Source organism: Cornus florida, unplaced genomic scaffold (genome assembly GCF_030987335.1).
Source record: "Cornus florida cultivar Cherokee Brave unplaced genomic scaffold, ASM3098733v1 CherokeeBrave_3.0.0_Hap2_Chr08, whole genome shotgun sequence".
In the NCBI taxonomy this organism is placed as follows: Eukaryota; Viridiplantae; Streptophyta; class Magnoliopsida; order Cornales; family Cornaceae; genus Cornus; species Cornus florida.
The window spans coordinates 51,682,736-51,707,627 of NW_026775578.1; the positions used below are offsets into that span (position 1 = coordinate 51,682,736).

The following is a 24,892-nucleotide window of genomic DNA, read 5'->3' on the forward strand; positions in this document are numbered from 1 at the left end:
TATAATATTGTCCGCTTTAGGCCTGAGCCCGTATGGTTTTGCTCTTGGGTTTACCCCAAAAGGCCTCAAACCAATTGGAGTGACACACCTATGTATAAGCACTTCACCTTTCCCTCTCCTAGGCGATATGGGACTGTGCACCCGTAGCTCGCCAGTGTGGTAACCTGTCAGTGTCTCGCACCCTCCCACGGCACACCCGCCCACGTGGTCATCACAATCCACCCCCCTTGGAGGCCCGACGTCCCCGTCGGCACACTTCCGGCTAAGTCAAGCTCTAATACCATTTGTAACGACCCACTCCACCACATGGTATGATATTGTCCGATTTGAGTCTAAACCTGCACGGCTTTACTCTTGGGCTTTACCCTGAAAGGCCTCGTACCAATTAGAGTGACACACCTACGTATAAGCACTTCACCTTTCCCCCTCTTAGGCGATGTAGGACTGTGTACCCGTAGCTCGCCAGTATGGTAGCCTGTCAGTGTCTCGCACCAGCCTACAGCACACCCACCCACAGGGTCATCACAATAACCTGGCTCTGATACCCACTCCACCACATGCTGTGATATTATCCACTTTAGGCTTGAGCCCAGGCCTCCAAGGGGGGTGGATTGTGATGACCCTGTGGGCGGACGTGCCGTGGGCAAGTTCGAGACATTGACAAGCTACTACATTGGCAAGTTACGGGTGCACAGTCCCACATCGCCTGGGAGAAGGGAAGGTGAAGTGCTTATACGTAGGTGTGTCACTCCAATTGGTATGAGGCCTTTTGGGGTAAAGCCAAGAGCAAAACCGTACTGGCTCAGGCCCAAAGCGGACAATATTATACTATGTGGTGGAGTAGGTCGTTACAGGAACATTCGCGTATAGACGGATGCCTTTCTGTTCTTGCAATGCTCCTGCAACATTCTAGAGGTGTATGATGTCTATCTTTTCGAATATGGTTAAAAAGTTTCTCGAGGTCTTTATGGAGGGCTTCTCTGCTTTTGGATCCATTTTTAAAAACTATCTCCAACATCTATCCCTAGTGCTTCAATGTTGTAGGGAAACAAATCTTATTCTTAGTTGGGAGAAGAGCCATTTTATGGTTTAAGAGGCTATTGCTTTAGGATATATCATTTTAGAGAGAGGTATTGAAGTTGATAGAGCCAAAGTACATTTGATCTCTAAATTGCCTCCTTCTACCTCCATAAGGGGAGTGCGATCATTTTTTGGGCACGCCGGGTTCTATCGACGCTTTATCAAAGATTTTAGCAAAATTTCTCGTCCTTTGGGTAATCTACTTACAAAGGACACTCCTTTTGTCTTTGATGAATCGTGCCTTGAAGTTTTCCATAAGTTTTGCTCTCTTCTTTCTTCTCCTCCTATCATGAATCCTCCAAACTGGGCTATTCCATTCGAGATCATGTGTGACTCATCTGACTATGCTATGGGTGTTGTCCTAGGACAACGAGTAGACAAACTTTCTCATGTTATCTACTATGCGAGTAAAAATCTTTTAGATGCATAATTGAATTATACCATTACTGAAAAAGAGTTGCTTGAAGTTGTCATTGCCTTACATAAATTCAGATCATATCTATTAGGATCCAAGGTAGTGGTCTATTCTGATCATTCTACTTTGAGACATCTTCTGTCTAAAAAGGAAACCAAACCCCATTTGATTCAATGGATCCTCTTACTTTAAAAGTTTGATTATGAAATCCGAGATAAGAAAGGATCAAAGAATGTGGTAGCTGATCATCTTTCTAGAATTTTGATTGAGGACACCTCAACTTCACTTCCAATTCGTGATTCTTTTCCGGATGAACGACTATTTAGGTTTATTCATAAGAATTTGCCTTGGTTTGCTAATATTGTGAATTATCTTGGAATAAGCAAAATTTCTTTATATTGGTCAAAGTAGGAAAAATATCGCTTTTTCTCCCAAATTAGGATGTACTTCTGGGAAGATCCCCTACTCTTCAAATATTATGCTGACCAAATCATTCGTAGATGTGTTCTTGAGAATGAATTTTATAGTATTCTAACCTTCTGTCATGCTCTTGCTTATGGAGGTTAATAAGCGCTGAATATTACATATATAAGCCCCTAAATATACATATGTTAAGACATAAAGTGATACTTCTATCAATTGTTAGACTGATTTATGTTTATTGTGTGTTTATAGGTATTTTTCCAAAGAAACGGTTAAAACCAAGACTTTATGATGAAAAGACTGATATGGAAGCTTACAGAGTCGTTGCCGATCATTCAAAGCAAACCAAGAACTTAAATGGTGAATTTTGGAGGAATTCAAGTGCCAAGGCTCGAGCCTTAATTCTAAGGCTCGAGCTTTGCAAGAAAATAAGAAAATCTACCAAGGCATTAAAGCTCGAGCTTTAACCTCTAGAGCTCGAGCCCTACATAGGGGTGCTTGAGCCTTTGCCTAAAAGATCGAGCTTAAGGCATCAGAATTTGAAGAGTTGATTTCAGATAAAGCTAAGCTCCTAGGGCCTCGTGCCAGACCTCAAGGGATCAAGCACTGTCATTCAGAGCTCGAGCCCTGAGCCAAAAGCTCAAGCTTTGTACCTAAAGCTCGAGCCCTATGAAGAAAGGATCGAGCAATGTTAAAAGAAAGAAAACCTAAAAATATTCTAAGCGCTGATGGAAAAGACGCTTTGAAAAATAGTTGAAGAAATTTGACTAAGTACAAAAGTGAAGATCGAGCACCATCCTTTAAAGCTTGAGCCATATTCAAGAAAGCTCGAGCCTTGCTTCCAAAGCTCGAGCCCATGCCAAATAGCTCGAGCTCTCCATGACAGATGGGATTTATATGTTACAGGAATTATCCTTTTTTAAGTCTTAATTCATTCCAGATAGGCCAGAAGACCTGCCATAATCTTAATTGTTCTATAAAAGAAGGCACAAGGCCTTAGAAAAATATGTCATTTTTCTATCGTATTGTTTAGAGTTCTCATATTGTGATGGTGCCTTTTAGGGTTTCCATTACCTTAGAAGCTGAAGATCTTGAGAAAAGAAGTGTCGTTGATGACGATGAAGACGACAACAACATAGATGATATTCTGCGTCGTCATGAGTAGCTAATTCCTCTCTTAGGACACTGATGTAACTCGATCTAAGTACTATGGTTTAATTGTTTCAACTTTGGGTACTTTTAATAGATTATATTTTTGATTGCATGATTCTGAGCAATTGAGACAATTCAATTGGATTTTAGTGTTTTAAATAATTTTTGAGTATTTAATACCTTATCTTAGACTTAGGAATTCATTAATTATTCTCAACCCATTCTTATTGGACGATATCTGGCAGAGCCCTACCAGACATAAGAATGGAGATCATGCAATGGTGTTCCAATGTTTTTTTATAAATGAATGTTTTCATAGTTTATGTTTAGGAAATATGGATTATACTACAAAATTAGTTAAAGTAGTTAAAGTAGGCAGGGGGTTAGTCCATGCTAACCGCAGATAGGTTATAGTTAATTGAAATTTATAAAACATCTTTCCTTAAAACCGAAATAAATGAATGTTATTGAGTTTAATTCATTTAAAATATAAATTGTTAAAACCCCATAATTGAACATTTAACCATAGTACAAAGTTCGTGGTGAAGTCAAAGCCTTATGACCTTCTCTCTCTGATCTCTTTAATTTAATTTTAGTTTAATTTCATTTTATGTTCATGACAAAAAATTAATCAAATTCAATCAATTACCTGTAGACCAAAAAAAATAAGATTAGTTAAAAACAAAACAAAGAACACTCATCTCCCTGTGGGATCGACACCCTCTATATAGTCCTATCCTACAAAGTTTCGTACTATTGCTAGTGGAAACATTAAGCACACATCAGATGTCACTTTAGTGCAAAGAAAACTGCGACTAAAATTCTTCAATGCGGTTTCTTTTGGCCTTCACTCTTTAGGGATGCTTATATGTTCTGTAGGTTATGTATTCGATGTCAGCAGTTATGATTAATTTCCAGAAGGAACATAATGCCCTTGACTCCAATCTTAATCATTGAGGTTTTTGTTGTCTGGGGTATTGATTTCATAGGCCCGTTTATTACTTCACATGCTTATAAGTACATTCTTGTAGATGTTAATTATGTGTCCAAATGGCTTGAGGTAGTGGCTACTGAAACTGCTGATCACGCAGTCATAGTTGAGTTCATTCAAACGAACATTTTTCCTCGGTTTGGTATGCCACGAGCTATTATTAGTGACGGAGGTGCTGTGATACCCCCGAATTTCCACGTGTAGGTTGGCCAGACCCACACCCGAAGGCCCGGGGATATCAAAAACAATTAAGGTATTTAAACAAGCACGAAATACAGGAGGGATAAATAAGAATAATAAATAAGTTGAAGGAAAACTAACTAATGAATAATAATCCTTAAATAAATAAAATCTCCAATTAGTGCAACTCGGGAATCCAATATTCAAGGACCCCTAAATAAAATCACATAAATTAAAACTTCTAAAAGTCTAAGTTTGAAAACAGGAAACAAAGATAAAGAAACAGGATCTTACATCATAGCAATCTGGAAGAGTGATGAAGAACGTCTCTGATCAGCAACTACAGTTATTCTAGGTCTGAAGCGTTCGATGACCTGAAAACAATGGTGGGTTAGACCCATAAGCAAGTTCTAATCTACTACAACCCAATCAGAGACTTGATACAAACAACATCCATAGCCATACTCATGCAATAGCTAAATAGTCAATAAATATATACACACTAAGACGCGCACCACAATATAGGGCAGACTCAACCGGATAGACAATACCAACTAGCAAAACACACACAATGGTGGACTAGCGGACCACATCTACCAAGGCACACATATCTCCTATATTTGGTTACTCATCTCTAATAATATACGCCTCAGTCCTAACCACTGATCAGTAGACTCAAGCTCGTATTGGGGCCATACATATATATCTATATATATACATATAAGTCATATCCTGACAATGGTACACATATCAAAGAAACTAGCTGAATAGCTATCTCAATGATCTCATCAACCCACACAGCCATATCCTGACAATAGTAAACATATTAAAGAAACTAGGTTAATAACTATCTCAGTGATCAACACAACACAGCCATACCTTGAAAATGGCACCCATATCAGAGAGACTAACTTATTAACTATCTCAATGATCACAACACACCTTTAGCCATATCCCGATATTGGCTCTCACATCAAAACAGATATCTATAGATTATGTATAAGATCAACAATATTTAAAGTGAACAGTTTATATAAGTTCCATCATTTAAATGCAAATCATAAAATTACATAAGCATTTAAATCATCTCACCTATAAATATGAATAACTCACATACTAAATAGGATACAGACCATGTATAAGATCACATCAATAATAATGCATATGATTAAAATCATAAAACATATTATAAAATTTAATGCACAGTTAAAGCATTAACCCAAATTAATTTGCAACTTATTTAGTTGAACTAATTTCCTTCATAAATCAACGTGTAATAACTTATAACAAGTACACCACCAATTTAGCCAATATAGGATTTTTTTCCCACTTTCCACAAAAGTGGTAAAACCGACCAACCACTAGATCAAAATTGGTTTAAACAAACGTTATCTAACCCGTTACATGTTATACAATAATATCTATTTTTATATACGTAACCAATACTAAATTATCCAAATAATTGGGCAAAATAATTAAATATAAATATATCCAATTATTTAATTTAAGAAACGTGGGTAAAACTGAACAACTACTACACCAAAAGTGGTTAAAACAAACGTCATCTAACATGTTACACATTATATAATAATATCTATTTTTATATACGTAACTAATACTAAGTTATCCAAATAATTGGGCAAAATAATTAAATATAAATATATTTAATTATTTAATTTAGAAAATGTGGGTGAAACTAACGAACCACTATACGAAAAGTGGCTAAAACAAACGTTAATAATATCTATTTTTATATACGTAACCAATTATCCAAATAATTGGGTAAAATAATTAAATATAAATATATTCAATTATTTAATTTAGGAAACATTGGTAAAACCAACCAACCACTACACCAAAAGTGGTTAAAACAAACGTTATCTAACACGTTACATTTATATAATAATATCTCTTTCTATATAGCAATTTAACACATAATCAATACTACGTTAACCAAATAATTGGGTAAAATACTTATATACAAATGTATCCAAATAAATAATTCAGTATAACGTTATCCTATATATATAGGCTATCTTCCTTTTTACTTTAGCCAAAATTTGTTCCATTGAAGAAACAGAGTGTGAAATAACATAATGCACTACCTGCCCTATCCACTAATAGATAGGACCAACTGCCTCATCTTCAAACTAGTGATCAAACTGGTGATACTGACCTCGCTAATCTTATTTGTCGCTCAACAACTATCATCATTAAAACCTGGCCTCTGGATGTCGCTTTGGGGTCGATCAACCGGGACTGACTTCTCTCCTCTTTAGTAAGCACACACATATATATAGTGGCATGGTGCAAATCAACAACTTTGTCCCAAACAGTAGCCCAATAATTATATAACATATAGTTTATAAAACTAAACATCAAGGCCCATTCTTAGGCCCTAAATACATTAAGCCTAATCCATTAATAACTTAAGTAAACTTAAGCAATTAAGAAACTATAACTCAAATTAAATAAACAATCAAATATTAACAATTAAATTTCAAAACAAGCAAACCAACATATAGTTGTATCAATCACATAATTAACATAATAAATAATTCAAATAACATTAGTCACAATATTAAAATAATTGGTTAAATACACAAACAAATAAATAATTAACTCAATGACAAGTGAACAAATAAATACACTTAGCCACATAAGCAATTTAAAATGATTAAATTAATTAAAATAAACCTTTGAAAATTATGGGTATTACAAGTGCTTACTTCTGTAATAGGTTTTTTCGTACCTTAGTACTTAAATACTCCATCACCCATAAAGTTGCTACTCCCTATCATCCCCAAACAAGTTTCCAAGTTGAAATATTCAATCGTGAAATTAAAAACATTATTGAGAAATCGGTTAAGCCAGATCGTAAAGATTGGTCCTTAAGACTGAACAATACTTTGTGGGCTTACTGAACAACTTTTAAGACTTCGATTGGCATGTCACCTTACCGTCTAGTTTATGGTAAAGGTTGTCATCTTCTTGTAAAGTTAAAGTATCGAGCTCTTTGGGCCATAAAAAAGCTTAATTTTGATTTGAACTCTGCTGGCTTTAATAGGAAGCTTCAACTTTCTGAACTCGAAGAATTGCGTAATGACGCATACAAGAGTGCTAAGATGTATAAATTAAAGACCAAGGCATTCCATGACAAGCACATATTACGTAAGACTTTTGAGCCCGAGGCAAAAGGTTTGGTTGTTTAACACACGACTAAAACTTTTTTCTGAAAAGCTTAAGTCACGTTAGGAGGGTCCATACATGATTATTTCTGTTGCGCCCCATGGCACAGTAGGGATATAAGATTGCAAGACTAGACAATTATCCAAAGTCAATGGACAGAGACTAAAACCCTACGTAGAGGGTAGTGTGCAGAGAGGCACAGTGGAAACTATAGAACTTCATGATCCTATTTACTTAGACAAAAGAGGTCATTTATTGTCGAGCTAGCAACGTTAAACTTGTCGAGCTATCGACGTTAAACTTAACTTCTGTATGTTGTACTTTAGTTCGGTTTGTTTTATTTTCTTTTCCTTTTTTATTTTATTTTATTTTTTAGGTTTTTAACTTATTTGTGTATTTTTCTTTTATTTTTAGATTATGTAAGTTTAGGTTTGTTTTGATAAAAATAAATAAATAAATAAATTTGATTCACTTGTGCATAGTGATATATATCTGTTTTCTCCATATACTTTATACTCTGATATGTGTTGTGGAGTGTGATTCTGTTGTCAGGTACTAAGGACTAAGTTTGGGGGTGAGATATCTATTTTGTCTTTCCGTGCTGTAATTGCGTAATCTTTGTTGGTTCTGTGTATCATTGGTTATATCTTTTTAACTCTACATCTATTTTCATACATTAAGGACAATGTGCACATTAAGTTTGGGGTTAAGGCAGTGTCCTTTATAATTTTGTTGATGATATATTATGCACAATGGAATGAATTTTAACTGTTTAAGCATGAGTTTGAGTTTGTTAATTGTTATGATGTCCTTATGCAGTGTTATATTGGTTAAAGATAGCTTGTATGCCAAATTCATGCCAAATAGTGATTTTTCAAAAAAATTTATATCAGTTGGTGGCCCGTGGTCCACTTTGTCAGGATAGTGACAATTTGATGATTTTGATCCTTAGAATGCTTCACTGTGCACATGATCACACTTACATGCATTCTGTGGGGTATAAACTAAAAATCTTATTCCGATTTGTGTTAAACTGAAATATGTAGGTGAATTTGATGATTTTAAAAACCAAGGTATAAAAATAAATAGTGTGTATGCAATTAAAAAAAAAAAAAAAAAAAAAAGTTGTTTCACCGATGTGAAAGAGACAAAAAAAAAAATAATAATAATAATAAAATAATAAAATAAAAATAAAAAAAGGGAGAGAAATAAAGGGTCAAGTTTTGGTCTGTACCTAAATTGCTTGAGCACTTAAGTCTTTAGGATTGTTTCAACACCTAATACCCTAAAACCATCTAGTTTAGGAGTCATTGGCTGAAAACTCGTTGCATAAGTAGTGGTGTGATCGCGACACCAATGTCTAAAAATTTATAGAGAACCACAACTAACACTGACTAAAAATATAGTTAGGATGAGTGGGTATCATCCCAAGGGAAAGGAGGTGTGTTTGTGACGGAAATTAAGGTTGGATTAGTAGGTTGAGTGATCAAAGATTGGTTGTGATTGGTTAATTAAACTACAATGCAATTAAAATTAATACAAGTAAAAGAGAGCAATCTAGAAAGTAGAGAAAAGATATAGGAAAGAGGACTTGGGGTTTTAGAGTTCACCTCTAAGCTTGACTTCACTAGATATTAGCAATTATACATTAATGGGGAAATTAAGTTGTAACTTGGGTGAGTGTGTGACATCTATTGATACTAAGCATGGATGGTAAATAAGTATAGCTTGTCTAGCCAATTTAATGAAAAGTATAACCTATCAAATGAGACCAATTTCCATTTAATAAAACCACAATTAATGCTCACACAATTATCAACAAGCATACATCATTTGCATTCATAAGTATGGAACATCAAGAAACAAAAATAGATTGTCCACCTATCTAAGAATTCAAAGCAACTACACTACATCTAGGCTAGAGACATGAAATTTAAGCTAATTAAACTAAGGATGTGGTACAACCCATCAAGAAACAAGTGTGAACCATCAAATAAATCACAAGAATGTTCAATTAAGCACTATTTTTTATCACCTCTAGATTAACATCATCAACACACATAGATATGCATGAATTCCATTAAATATAGAGAAAAGCACATGAATCATCCATTCTAGCATACATAGACATATGGTTAGAGATAGAGAATCAATTGAAAGCATTAAAATCCATACACATCAAGTAGAAACCACAAGATATATATTAATCCAAGATTAAAATATTTGTTATAATTAAATCCCCAAAAATATACAAAAGACTAGGTCTAGGAAGCAAACTTAGGTGCTATCTCTAGCCCCAAGTGAATGATTTAGCCACTCATTGTAGTGGTCATGAAACCCTCAAGGGCTAGCTTAGAAGTTGGCATCATCATCTTCATCTTTGTTTTCTTCCCAAAAACCCTAGTTCTAGGGAGCAAAATTTTATATTCTATCTTTTGTAAAACTAAAACTATCTAACTATTACAATTCTTGTTCAATAATATCAATTACACTCCTTTGAGTAAGGACCAAGTCAGAATAATAGCCTATCATTGGAAGAAATTTGCAATTTCCACAGTTGGGTAGAAAACGGCGCAATCGGAAATTAGACAGCTCACTGCCAGTAGCATTTTCGATCAATCGAAGTTGTTCGATTGATCGAAAACTAGAGCTTCGATCGATCAAAGCTGACACGGCACCTAAAATATCTTTCAGAGTTTATCCCATTGGCTGAGCTGGCACTGACTTCATTTCAATCGATTGGAGACCATTTCCATCGATTGAAGCTCCCCTTCGATCGATCGAAGTTCCTCTAGTGCATTTTCTTGGCTTCTTTCCAACTTTGCTCCTTAGCTCCAAAAATGATCTAAATGGCTCTTGTTAGCCTGTTTGAACATTATTCACCTAAAATAAGCAATAACATAAATAAGTATCTAAGACATGAAAATAAAATAGATGATTGGACTAAAAAACCCTAACTTAGGTACTAAATTACGCCACATTTGAGCACTCATCGCACCCCCAAACTTAGATATTGCTAGTCCCTAGCAATAAACTATGGAGGAAATAAAGAAATAAACAACTATACAACTAGAAAGCAATAAAACGATAACGCCACTATCGTGGGAACACGATTGCATTTAACGTATGCAACAAGCCTTTTAAACCTCTAGGTTACCCCTAGTGGATGAGTGAAGTCTTGTGAGGGTTTTCAGAAATGATACCTACAAACTTTGAGCTCTTTTTCACTAAAAAGGTACCAATATACAAAACAAGCATTGGAAGAAAACTACCTCAAGTATGTAATTTTTCAACCCTTTCCAAGCAATCTCCCAAAATTTCAATACCAAGCAAACAATATAGTCCTCCACACATCAAGAAAATGATCATGTAAATCAAAACAACTCTAGAATCCTTTTTGAGTGAACCGGCATCAAATATATTGCTATCTAAGATAACTAAAGGAATGATCACATCCTTACCTTCAAACTAGCACATAAATATAGTCCCGATCATCAAAACAAAGAGACCTTTTATTAAAGCTTATTCAACTAGGTGCTCTTATTCTTTTCACTCAATCATTTATTTATTTTTTTTTTAATTTTTTTTAAACTATCCTAAGGATCAAAGATGGAAGCATAGTGCAATATGTTGATCTATTAAGCTTTCTAGCGATCCATGAGGTCGAGCGTTAGGTCAATGACTCCCAAACCAGACGGCTTTGGGGCATTAGGCTTTTAAACACCCTTAAGGACTTACAAGCTCAAATCCACTAGGCTACAAATCAAAACAACCTCCATCTAATCATTTCCCACTTCCCACCTTTTGGGAGAAGTCCACACTTTTTTATTACTTTTGTAACTTTTTTTTTTATTTTTTTTTTAGCATGTTCAATTATTAACCTAGAGTTTGGGCCATCCACCTTTCGGCGCGAGAAATTCAATGCTTGATGAGGCTAGAATCCTGGGTACTCAATGAAAAGGGTTTGTTATCCATTTTTGTCAAGATGAAATCTTTTAATGCATTACTTGCCCAATTAGGATATAACCAATTCAATAATCAACAAAGTATGTACCCCACAAATGAATGCTAGTGTGCGCCTGTGCTAGTGTAGAATGCTAGAGTAAATCTCAAAACAATCACAAAATCAGGATGATGTGGACTACAAATGCAAGCAAGATATCAATCTTTCGAAAAATTTACTCCTACAAGGCATACAAGGAGTATTGGACTCTTAAGTCAAGCAATTTTTTAAATTCTAAGTATCATGGTCCGCAAAAGATCAAAATTATAGCCCAGACTCTAAAATCATACCACATGTATAGAAATGAAGTGCGACATGTAAGATATGTTAAAACACCCCTAAACTTAATCTGTGTATTATCCTCAATGTACAAAGAAGCAACAGATAATGGAAAGAGTATACCAAATGGATGAAGCATAATGGACACGGCAACGGAAGCTTTGCTTTGGAAGGCGCACCCCCAAACTTAGATACCAAAAGCCTGTCTGAAAAAGGTTACACTAACAACTGTCAAAACATATGCATCAATGGTATAACTGAGAGATAAAATTGAGAACTAGGCAAAAATCATGGCATGTAGTAAAGCTCGTAACATACAGAACTGATATCAAATATCCAAAAATCCATATAGATTTGAAAATATCCAAAGACAAATCCAAATACTATCCAAGAAATATCCAAAACAGTATCCAAAACAATAATATGAAATAATATCTAACATACCAAATATCTAAGAACAAATATCCAAGATAGTGCAAATATCTAATTATCATACAGAAAAATCACAGTCAGAGCAATAGAAATCATAAGTATGAGAGAGAAAGAAAATGATGGCATCAGACAGAGGGGTCTAGAGTAATCATGTCAGCAATATGTTACAGTATGGCAGACATCTCGGTACTGTGGCGAGTGAGCGAAGTGGTAAGGTCGATCCTCAAAGCTCCAAGCTCGTGTCTCACCTCAGCAACCTCAGCATGTAGGGCATCAGATCTCCGAACTAAATCAACATGTCTCCCCACCAGATCGTTGTGTCTCCTCACCAGGTCATCATGCCTCTTCATGATATCCTCATAACGACCAGTCATATCAGCTCTGAAAGATATAAAATCTGTATGCAACTGAGCTACCTCTTATCGATAGCTGGAGTCAGTGCTGGCCTGTGCTATAGGTGCGGAAGGATAGGCATGTGACGGGCCAGTCTGCTGTGGTGTAACCGGTACATCTGGCTGGGACGTGGATCCGAAAGTAGTAACGCAACGTCTCTGTCTGGGAGAAGATCTATCAGCTGTATCATCCTTTGGAGCATCGCCTACTACTGCCTGTGATGGCTCTCTCTGTAACTGTACCTGTAATCTCTTCATGTCCCTATTGGCTCTGTTTTTACAACAAGCATTGAAGGTCTTGTTCCACCAGGTTAGATCATAATCTCTCTTAGCTCTATCAGTGTCGAGCTCTGGTATCTCCTCAGGGTTAAACTGGTATCCCTGGTCAATAAGTAACTGTGTGATAAGATGACCAAAAGGTAACAGCCATATCGCTACTCGGGCAATTGGTGTAAAGTGCAAATTCTTCCAGAACCTGTGGATAAGCTCCCAAATAAGTGCAGAAATAGATAACTAATAGCCCTGGTCAACATAGTATAAAGCCTGGAATATCCCCTCTCTCCTCTGTGTTCCATGACCGGTAGGGTAGGCATTGAGGTGAAGCACAGAGTCGAAGAACCAGTACCGGGAATCTATCTCGACCTGGTCTAAAAATAAGTGCCCCTCATATGCCACCTGTGGTGATACTGTGGCTACCATAATCAGCTCAAGAGGAAATGGTGGATGGTCAGGGTAAAGAGGCTTCTGAGTATCCTCACCTAGTGGAGAAGTGAGAGGGCAACGGCTATAGCCGGCAAAGAAATGTCTATCTCATGACCATCAATGGTGGTGTGCAGAAGAAGTCTGTCATCCTCATCCATCCAGAGGTGCTGATAGAATAAAGCAACCAACCGGGGATAGATAACTGTGTCTGTAGAAGTCATAATGGCTGTGCTACCCCATCTCACAAACTCATCATGAAACTACTTGGTCTGATCCAATGTAGAAAATGTAGCTGTATCAAATTTATACTCAGTCTCCCAGGCTCTGCTAACATAAGACTCAGTGGGGACCTCTCTAATAATATCATGCACGGCATCCATGGCAGATGTATCAGAATGAATTGATGCCGAGGAGGAAGAAGATGAAGAAGAAGACTCTGCAGCTAGAGGTGCAGGTTGTGACACTGGAGGAACTCGTTTCCTAGCAAGAGTCTTTCGTCTACCCGGCATTTACAAAAACAATTGTAAATTAGTACACAGGTTTAGGATAAGGTAAGCAACTGATAAAAAAACAGAAAGCATGCCTGAATCAAGTATAAGTAGATAAGGTAAATAAATAGGATCATGCTTGTGCAAGAAATGAATAAGAAAACTTCAGAATCGTTATTCAAATATGCTTCAGCTAAACAAATTAAATCAGATATGCAAAGATGGCATAGAGGACAGAAAAGTCACATATAAAACAAAGTGAGCATAAATATGATCAAAAGGACAAGTATAGGCTGTGATGTACATAAATAATACAGCATGCATTAAGATCAAATGTAATGAACAGGATAGCATGGAGTGGATAAGCATGGCAACTGTCAACCTAGGACTCAAGGAACAGGCGAGTCATGCAATAAAGACTAAGTGAAATGCACGGTTTCAAAAAATAGCAATCCAAAGTATATTATGACAAGCAAGTTCAAGAATGAATCTTGGACATGGTATGCAAATATATAGCATATATCTGAATGAAGCACAAGTAAGAACAACTCCGGACAAAGAAATATCATGTACAGCAATGCAACAAAATCAACATCCTATGATCATACACAACTCATGACTTCCTCTAATGCTCAAATGAAGCAGAGAATGGATAAGTATGAGAATACAAGAAGCTTACCATCTGAATGTCAGAATCTGGACCGGAAAGAATCTCGGTCATTAAGAATAGATCACAAGTGGAAGATATGAAGCAAATCGCAATGAAACAGATATACATCAATATCAAATAAATACAGTCCTAACTTGGATCATGTTTCAGTTCAACATCTCAACTAAGGCCAAAGAACAGATACAACATCTAAATCATGCATTTGAAATACCAAGAAGCTATAAGACACACCCAAACTTAGGCTCAAACTTTATTAGGTATGTCTCAAAGTCAATAAGTATGACAAGGATTAAGAATTGAATCACATACAAGATCAAAGGCACTTAGAACATGCAATGGATGCAAAGGAACCAAGCTTGAACTCAATCAAGGGCATTTTGGTCAACTATGGAATTTTTCAACAATTTTGGGACAAAATTAAATTTTTTGAGAACTTTGGGATCAAGACATTCAATTGCATTATAGAAAAACTTTAGGACAAGAATCATGCAATGAATGAACAACTGTAGAAGGAATTATGCAACTCAACTTCACATCTTCAAACAAAGTTCAAAAATTTCTTTTTTAAATCATTTGAAACCCAACAAGTGTGATCACAAAGCATTTCAACAATTAGAGATCATTTTAGCAAAATAATGCACTTAGTCCACTGAAACTTTGCAAAGTAATCCATTTGAAACATTTAATGCATTGAAGGCAAGACTTAGCATTTCTAGTTCAAAAGCACAAAATCGAATCAAGTCATACTTGTAAGCAATGTAGACAACAAATCCATGCATTTCATTCTCAAGACAAGTATATGGGACAAGAAGAAACTATGCTCATACAATCCAAACTTTCAAAGCCATTTCAAAATCAACATCAACTTTTCAACTTGTAAAATCCTTTCCAAATTCCAACTCAAAATTCAAAAATCAAATCTCATGCCCCTTTGAGTCTAAGTGTGGAAATTTTTCAAAAATCCAGTATGGTTTCCCCTTAAATTTAGACATCCCAAACAATTTTTAACACAAAAATTCAGCAATTCAATCAACATAATCAATTTCAACAATTAATAAGGGACACCGCCCACAACCAAACCTAAAATCCAATGAAAATTGCCCGTTCTCCTTCTATCAACTACAATCAACCACATTTGAAATCATTCTAATGCTTGCCCATCACCATATAAGAAATGTGAAATTCCAGTTCAAGTCATATACTTCAGCAATTTTTAAAACCATTGGCAACAAGATTTTTATTATTATTATTATCATTTTTTCATTTTTTATTTGTTTTTGTTATTTTCTAATTTTCTGTTTTACTTTTGGATTTTTAAATATGCACAAGTATATATACAAGATGAAAATCAACATGCTAAAATAAAATAAAAGCAAAAAAGCAAAATGATATAAAAATAAAAATAAAATAATACAAAAATGAAAACTGGGAAGTTTGGAACTCACCCGACAATTTAGATAATAGAGAAGAGTGGAGGAAGAAATCAGGATCAAAACTGGAATTTTTTAAGCTCGCTGGCGCCGGAGAAGATGACCGGAGCTCGTCAGAACTCACTAGAAAATGCAGGTGGTCGCTGGAGCTAAATTTTGAACCCTCTTTAGCTTAAATCGGCCGAAGGTGATGAAAATATTGGAATCCGAGGTGAAAGAGTCTTGAAAAAAACTTGTTTTATCCACTTTTGGGCCAAAACTTGCCGGCGACGATGGAGGCTTAGGAGCTTCGGCTTCCTTGGGTCTCGCCGGAGTGAAAGAAGGGAGACGAGATTAGTGATGTGAGGGAGTGAGGTTGAGAGAGATTAGAGAGAGAATAAGATGGAAAAGTGAGATGGAGGCTCGGCGAGAGAGAGATATGGAGGAGGGTTAGGGTTAGGGTTAAGGTTTGAGTGAGGGAGAAGGTGAATAGGGGAGGAGAAAAAGAAAAGAAAAAGAAAAGAAAAGGAAAAGAAAAAGAAGATTTCTGAAAATTTTCAAATCTCGTATTTTCGATAGATCGAAGTAATTTGATCGATCAAACACTTAACTTCGATTGATCGACTTGGATTTTGATCAATTGAACCTGCCCTTGATCGATCGAAATGGAAATTCAAGAATCCTCAAAATAAATGGTTCGATCGATCGAAGTGGGACTTCGATCAATTGAATTTAAGTTCGATCGATCGAAATGTCCCTAGCAGTACTCAAAATGCAGAAAATGGCTCTCAAGCCGGATTTTTCAATTTAATTCTTATCTAGACGACCCAAGAACATATAAAAATAGAAATGAGGGGGGAATAGGATTGTCAAACCCTATGAAATGCACTAGTCTTTAACGTCTCTAGCAAGACGTTGGGTTCTTTTAGTCCGGATTAAAAATCTTGTTTGGCATCCCCTACTTGACGGAGTGAATGACATTTTGAATCCCACCCAACAAATGGCTCCCTAAAGAACTTGTTGGGTTTGAATCAAACGAGATTGATTGTCCTTTGTCAATGCAACTTTTGGGCTTCCCTGCTCTTTCAAGCTTTGGTTTCAAAACAACATTCTTTGAAATTTTTTTGGAAAATGAACTTTTGGAACTTCCACTTTCAAGCAAAGATTTAACTTTATCAAATTCATTTTCAAAACACTTCTCTACAACACATAATTCTTCATGCTTGTCATTCAAACTTGGGGTTGGATTAAATATATTCAATTTCACCTTCATATGCCCAAATGAAATTTTCATTATCCCCATCCTACAATTGATGTTGGCATTTGTGGTTGCCAAGAATGGACGGCCAAGGATAACGGGAATTTGGCTTTTGGGATTTGGGACTGGTTCCGTGTCAATGACAACGAAATCGACCGGGAAAAAGAATTTATCAATCTTAATCAAGACATCCACAATGATACCGTGGGGCTTTTTAATAGATCGGTCGGCAAGTTGCAAAACTACCAACGTCGGTTTCAAGTCTCCTAAGCCAAATTTGACATACACTGAATATGGAAAAAGGTTAACACTTGCTCCTAAATCTAAAAGAGCCCGATTTATGACATAGTCACCAATAATGCAAGAAGTAGTAGGTGAACCGGGGTTTTTAAATTTTGGGAGTGTTATGTTGCAAAATGGAGCTTACTTGCTCTGTCAAGACCACTTTCTTTGGTACTTGGCTTTTGTTCTTCCTGTTTTGGGTGTAAAGATATTTTAAAAACTTGGCATAAGCCAGAATTTGCTTAATTGCATCCAAAAGTGGAAGATTAATCTTCACTTGCCTAAATATTTCAATAATTTCATTTGCTTTGGTCTTTTGTTTTTCAAGAGAAATGGATCCTTTTAAGGCATCTAGAAATGGAGTATTTGGCTCAAAAAACTTTTCAAAATCTTTCTTCAAAGCATCTTCAACATAAGACTTTTTCAAATTGTCACAAGAATTTTTCAGATCATCTTTCAAAACTTTGTTAAAATCATTTTCCATTACTTTTTCAACAAAGGGGTCATGCACATGCAATGAATGAGGAATAGGATGTGAAACGTGACGGGTGACAACCTTAGGTTGTACCGGTTCACTTTCTTCATTTTGGACACCAACTTGGTTATCAACAATTTTTCCACTCCTCAAGGTTGTCACCGCATTAACATGTTCAATTGCGTGACCTTCCGATGAAGAATTGGTCTCCACCACAAATTGTTACTTTGGTAAGGCATTTAAAGGCATCTTCCCTTTCTCTCTAGCATTCAAGGTACTAGCTATTTTTCTGACTTGGGTTTCTGGCTTAGCAATGGATTGAGAATGGGAATGAAGCAATTGAGTATTGGCCTCTAAAGTGCCTAATGCGATCAATACTTTTTCCTCAAAAGCGGGACTCCTAGAATTTTCTTGCGAGTAAGATGATTGATTAGGAAAATGAGAATTAGAAAATTGGTTTCCATGTGATTGAAAAGATGACTATAACCTTGGAAACCTTAGCCTTGCATTAGGGGCGGAATATACTTGCCTTGAAAACCATATTGGGGAGGGTTTGAGCCTTCCCCTTGGCTTTTCCAAGAGAAGTTTGGATGGTTCCTCCACCCAGAATTTTAATGTGAGCCATAGGGATTATTCCCTTGGTGAACAAAAGTGGCATTTACTTGTTCTTGGTGATCACTTTGCACATGTCCATGGGGACAATTGGAAGTAGAGTGTAAAACACTAGAACAAGTCATGCATGTCTCATTAGAATTATGATGAAGAACATGATTAGGGGAGGAAGACACTTGATTCACCGATTTATGGTTGATCAAGAATTGATCAAACCTTTGAGATAATGATTTCATTTCAGTGGCGATGTCATTAAAATTGTCAACTTGATATAAGCCAACATTCTTCCTTCCACCTAAGTTTCTACCATTTTTAGAGTATAAGGATCTATGCATTGAATTTTCACTCATACTTTCAGAAAGACGCCACACATCATCCTCATGCTTATCAAGATAAGAACCACTAATAGATGCATCAACCATACCCTTGTGACTATCCGGCAAACTTTCAAAGAAATATTGAACTAATTGCCACTTAGGCATGTCATGATGTGGACATTTCCTAAACAAGTCATTGAATCTTTCCCATGCCTCATGAAATAATTCCCCATCCCCTTAAGAAAATTCTCTAATTGAAGTTCTCGTGGCATTGGTCCTAGAAACCGGATAGTACTTGTTCAAGAACTCTTGTTGCATTTCCGCCCAAGAAGTTATCGAAGAAGGCCTAAGATTGTTGAACCAATATTTTGCCTTATCTTTAAGGGTAAAACAAAAAAATTTAAGTCTTAAAACCTCTTCCGGCATGTCCGTGTATCTCTCGGTAGAACACACTTCAAGAAATTCATCCAAATGTTTGTAAGGTTCTTCACTTGGAAGTCTATGATAGTTTGGAAGTATTTGAATGGTTTGCGGTTTAATATCATAATGATGTGCTCTAAATGGGGGCAATTGAATGCAAGTGGGTGCATTGTATTCATTTGGCACATAATGGTCTCTTAAAGCAAGAGGAGGATTCACAATTGGTGGTGCTACATAAGCACCTTGATTGCCTTGAATTATGGGAGGTTGTGGAACAAAAATTGGCCTAGACATTCCCAATGGAACTTGGCCTTGTTGTTGTTGAAGAAATGGTCTTGGCATGCCCAAAGGTACTTGAATATTGTTATAATGCACATCGGGGTGGAGGATACCTTGTTGGTCAATGTGACCAAGGTCCTCCACATGGTCCTCATTATGTTCTTCCATTGATGAAATGGAGTCAATTAATCTACCTATTCCCTTAGAATTACGAACAATGCATTCAAGAGTCAAATTAAGTGGGACAAGAGCAGGATTTAACGACCTACGACCATATATGCACAAACAAGACAAAAACAAGCATTTCACATTTACAACAAATCAACAATCAACAAACTTCCTCCACATACATTGATCCCATACTCCTATGCTTTCAACAATATGCAAGAAAATTAAATTACCTCCACGCGGTCTCAAGATCTATCTAAGAATAGAAAAACATGCCTCCATGCGGGCTCACGATTTAACTAAAGATTGAGTTTAAAAAAGCTCACAAAAGGTCCTTAAGCAACTTCAAATGATTTTTCAAATTTTTTTTTTCTTTCTTTTTGCCTTGCTTGCTTTGCAAATTTTTATTTTTAAGCTTTTTATACTCTTTGTTTAGCTTCACTTGGCTTCTTGCTTCTTTGCTTTTTAATTTCCCTTTACTTTGCCTCCTTGGCTCAATGCACCTAGCCAATCAAGAACAAACACAATAAGTAACAACAATAAAATAAAAATAAAAATAAGATTAAAAGAGTACTAATTCCTAATTAATTTCCAAACATGATAGTGCCAATCCCCGGCAACGGCGCCAAAACTATTGGTGTGATTACGACACCAACGTCTAAAAATTTATAGAGAACCATAACTAATTCTAACTAAAAATACAGCTAGGATGAGTAGGTATCGTCCTAAGGGAAAGGAGGTGTGTTTGTGACGGAAATTAAGGTTGGATTAGTAGGTCGAGTGATCAAAGATTGGTTGTGGTTGATTAATTAAATTACAATGTAATTAAAATTAATATAAGTAAAAGAGAGCAATCTAGAAAGTAGAGAAAAGATATAGGAAAGAGGACTTGGGGCTTTAGAGTTCACCTCTAAGCTTGACTTCACTGGACACTAGCAATTGTACATTAATAGGGAAATTAAATTGTAACTTGGGTGAGTGTGTGACATCTATTGATACTAAGCCTGGACGGCAAATAAGTATAGCTTGTCTAGCCAATATAATGAAAAACACAACCTATCAAATGAGACCAATTTCCATTCAATAAAACCACAATTATCTAGAAGCATACATCATTTGCATTCATAAGTATGGAACATCAAGAAACAAGAATAGATTGTCCACCTATCTAAGAATTTAAAGCAACTACACTACATCTAGGCTAGAGACATAAAATTTAATCTAATTAAACTAAAGGTGTGACAATCCATCAAGAAACAAGTGTGAACCATCAAATAAATCACAAGAATGTTCAATTAAGCACTATGTTTTGATCATCTCTAGATTAACATCATCAACACACATAGACATGCATTAATTTCATTAAATCTAGAGAAAAGCATATGAATCATCCATTCTAGCATACATAGACATATGGTTAGAGATAGAGAATCAATTGAAAGCATTAAAATCTATACACATCAAGTAGAAACCACATGATATATATTAATCCAAGATCAAAACATTTGTTACAATTAAATTCATAAAAATATACAAAAGACTAGGTCTAGGAAACAAACTTAGGGGCTATCTCTAGCCCCAAGTGAAGGATTTAGCCACTCATTGTAGTGGTCATGGAACCCTCAAGGGCTAGCTTGGAAGTTGGCATCATCATCTTCATCCTTACTTTCTTCCCAAAAACCCTAGTTATTGAGAGTAAAATTTTCTATTATATCTTTTGTAAAACTAAAACTATCTAGCTATTACAATTCTTGTTCAATAATACCAATTACACTCCTTTGAGTAAGGACCAAGTCAGAATAATAGCCTCTCATTGGAAGAAATTCGCAACTTGCACAGTTAGGTAGAAAACGGCGCGCTCGGGAATTAAACAGTCACTGCCAGTAGCATTTTCGATCGATCGAAAACTAGAGCTTCGATCAATCAAAGCTAACGCAGCACCCAAAATATCTTCCAGAGTTTATCCCATTAGCTGAGCTGGCACTGACTTCATTTCAATCGATTGGAGGCCATTTTGATCGATCGAAGTTCCTCTAGTGCATTTTCTTGGCTTCTTTTCGACTTTGCTCCTTAGCTCCAAAAATGATCTAAATGGCTCTTGTTAGCCTGTTTGAACATTATTCACCTGAAATAGGTAATAACACAAATAAGTATCTAAGACATGAAAATAAGATAGATGATTAGACTAAAATACCTTCTTAGGTGCTAAAATGCGTCACATTTGAGTACTCATTAAGTAATTTAGGTTTCCTAGATTACTTGAGCAATTAGGTCTTTAGGGGTGTTTTGACACCTAATGCACTAAAACCGTCTGGTGTGGAAGTAATTGGTTGAAAATTCGTTACATAATTGATTTAGAAAACTTAATAGACCTGAGCATTGCATAGTACACTTTTGACAAAAAAGAGAGTTAAAAAAATGAGTGACGAATGAAATAGATACATACTTATAGAAAATAGAAAAAAAAATACCTTGGGGATCAGAATTTTAAAGGTTTACTTGTGAATTAAGGGATAACATGAGTTAGATATAAGTTTGAATAGTAAGCAACATGTTTAAAATTGTGAGTTCACTATTAAAAATGATTTTTAGGAATCGGGATTGTTAAACATGTGATTAAACTGATATATGGGGATCATGGTTGCTAATATGATTTTGAGAGTTTGAAAATTTTCCTGTTTAATTTTCCTGATTTTGAGACATTGTCTCAGAGGGGCGGATCTACCCTCTTGGTGTAGCAGGTTACGGCGTTCAACCCTCTAAGATACAACAACAAAAAATGATTTTTGGTAGAAGTCTCAGAACAACAAGTAGGCAAATGATGATACTTAGCCAAACTCTCAGAACAAATAACAGCTCAAAACAATTGGAAGAATTGAGATTAGGAGTAACATGTAGGAGTGAAAGTGTTTATGTATTGAAATGGTGAGACGTTGAATGGTATTTATAGCTAGATATTACAACAGTCTTTTACACGTTGCACGATATATTTGCATAGTACCAGAATATTAGGGTAACATGTTATTATCTGAAGTTACAGATATTAGGGTAACTATCACGTTAACATGTGTAGTTGGAGGATATTAGGGTACCGTGCAAATGGATAATCTTATATGCACATTGGTTGAAAGACTCAATCATGTGAACGTTAATGGCAACAAAATATCAACTATTCACTAATAAAATATATTGAGGTATTTTGAAATACCTAATATATATACAAAAATCCCCCACATATTTCAAAATACAAGTGTAAGAAAAGTAACCAAAAGACTATTGCTACGTTTGGTGTGCATGAATGGAATTGAATGGAATGAGAATGAGAATGGAATGGAATGAGTATTACCATTCTAATGTTTAGTGTGACACGGTGAATCGTTATGGAATGGAATGATTATTACCATTTTATTGTTTGGTTGAGTATCATTAAATCTGGAAGGGAATGCCTTTTCTCAAAAATGCCCTTTTCATTGGAGGAAAGAAAAATAAAAAAATTATAACTAAACCAACTCACCATGATTGAATATTTAATCTGAGAAATTAATGTAAAGGCTAAAAAATAATATATATATATATATATATATATATATATATATATATATATATATTTAATGATATATCAATCTTAATAATATATAAAAAATCTTGCACCATAAGATCAACTCAAATAAATTAAGGAAATAAATAAATCATTAACCTAACAAAAAAACCTGGTAATATTTCCAAGTACTTATGTAATTTTTTTTTAATTTTTTTTATTGTAGATTTCTTGAAAATTCTAGTTTTGATAAAATTCTAATCAACTAAGGTTCTCCAATCATCCAACGATGAACTTGATGAACTTGACTAAGGGTCCAAAAGTCAAACTAGTCCACTTTTGGTTCCAGATGATTACACAAATGTTTCAACACAAAGATACAAAAAAAAAAATAATAATAATAATAAAAGTGATATACTCAGAAGATAAAAGAGATTTAATACCTACTTATCAAAAATAAATAAACAAAGAAATTAATACTTGTAATTTGGTTGAAAGTCCTGCAACTTTTTTGTCAATGGCAGCTCTGGGTATATTCAGAAGAGAAGGAAGATGAAAGCCCTTTACCACGTCTAATAAAGAAGCCGATAAACATGAAAAATGGAATGTGAAAGATTTTTGGTGAATGCGAAATATTTTTGCCTTATTGGAATGTGATTAAGGGCTTATTGGGAATATTACAAAAATCTTTTATCTTACTATGGAATGGAATGGCCATTCCATAGGTTTACTAATGGAATAGATTTTCATTCTCTGAAATGGATTTTCATTCCATTGGAATGGTCATTCCATTCCATTCATGCACACCAAACAACTGAATGGTTGGAATGAGCATTCCATTCCATTTCATTCCTGCATACCAAACGTAGCATATAAGAATGCAATGCATCAGAATTGGTGTCTTTTGGAATATGAACCAGTCTCAAGGGAAGTAAGCCGTGATTTATAGAAAAAATTGGTGAATTTCTCTTTTTAGTACAATGCTTCCTAATTTAATTTAGTTTCTTTACTAGTCTGGTAGTTTAATTCAGTTATCTTAGTTAGTTATTATAATGTTATTCAACTTCCTTAGTTTAATCAAAGACTTTTTTACCATTTCCTTTTGCAGGACTAATTCATTTTTTACCATTTCCTTTTGCAGGACTAATTCCTTTAGTAGTTCATTACCTCTATTATTATTATTTCCATTCTTAGAATTTCAATTTCCGTTAAATAAGTTTATAGGAGCTATAATTGCTTTCCATTTTTATTTCATTTCAATTCCAAGTTTTTTTTTTTTTTCGCAATTCTTTTGATTTAAAAGTTCTTTTAATTAAGTCAATTAGAACCATAAAGAAATTTCCGTGATCTCTCTTTCTACAATTGCCTGTTCCATTATTTTTACAATACCTAGGTCCTCATTAGTGAGGATCTACAACATACTCACCACTGATGTGGACTAATAATAAATTGACATGTGATCTTTAATTACCGAATCAAAGAAGGTAGATAGATATTCACTTAATAAATCGGAGATAGTGATTTGATTACCATTTATGACTTGGTAATTAAAATAGGACGTGTTCATTCATTATTGGTCCACATTAGCGGTGAATATGTTGTAAATCCTCACTAGCGAGGACCTCAATATTATCATTTTACTAAAGAATCAATTTAACCAGATCTCTTCAATCAAACCAAATCCATTGGTTCTGGTAGGCTAATTTCTAAATCGGCAGGGCCTTGCCAATTTCTAAAT

The 24,892-nt window shown here is 35.3% G+C and overlaps 1 pseudogene; it reads left to right on the top strand.

Annotated features, from left to right (window-relative positions):
• The first annotated feature begins 18,912 nt into the window (after window positions 1–18,912).
• Window positions 18,913–19,011, top strand: LOC132272100 (small nucleolar RNA R71; annotated as a pseudogene).
• The last annotated feature ends 5,881 nt before the right edge of the window (window positions 19,012–24,892 follow it).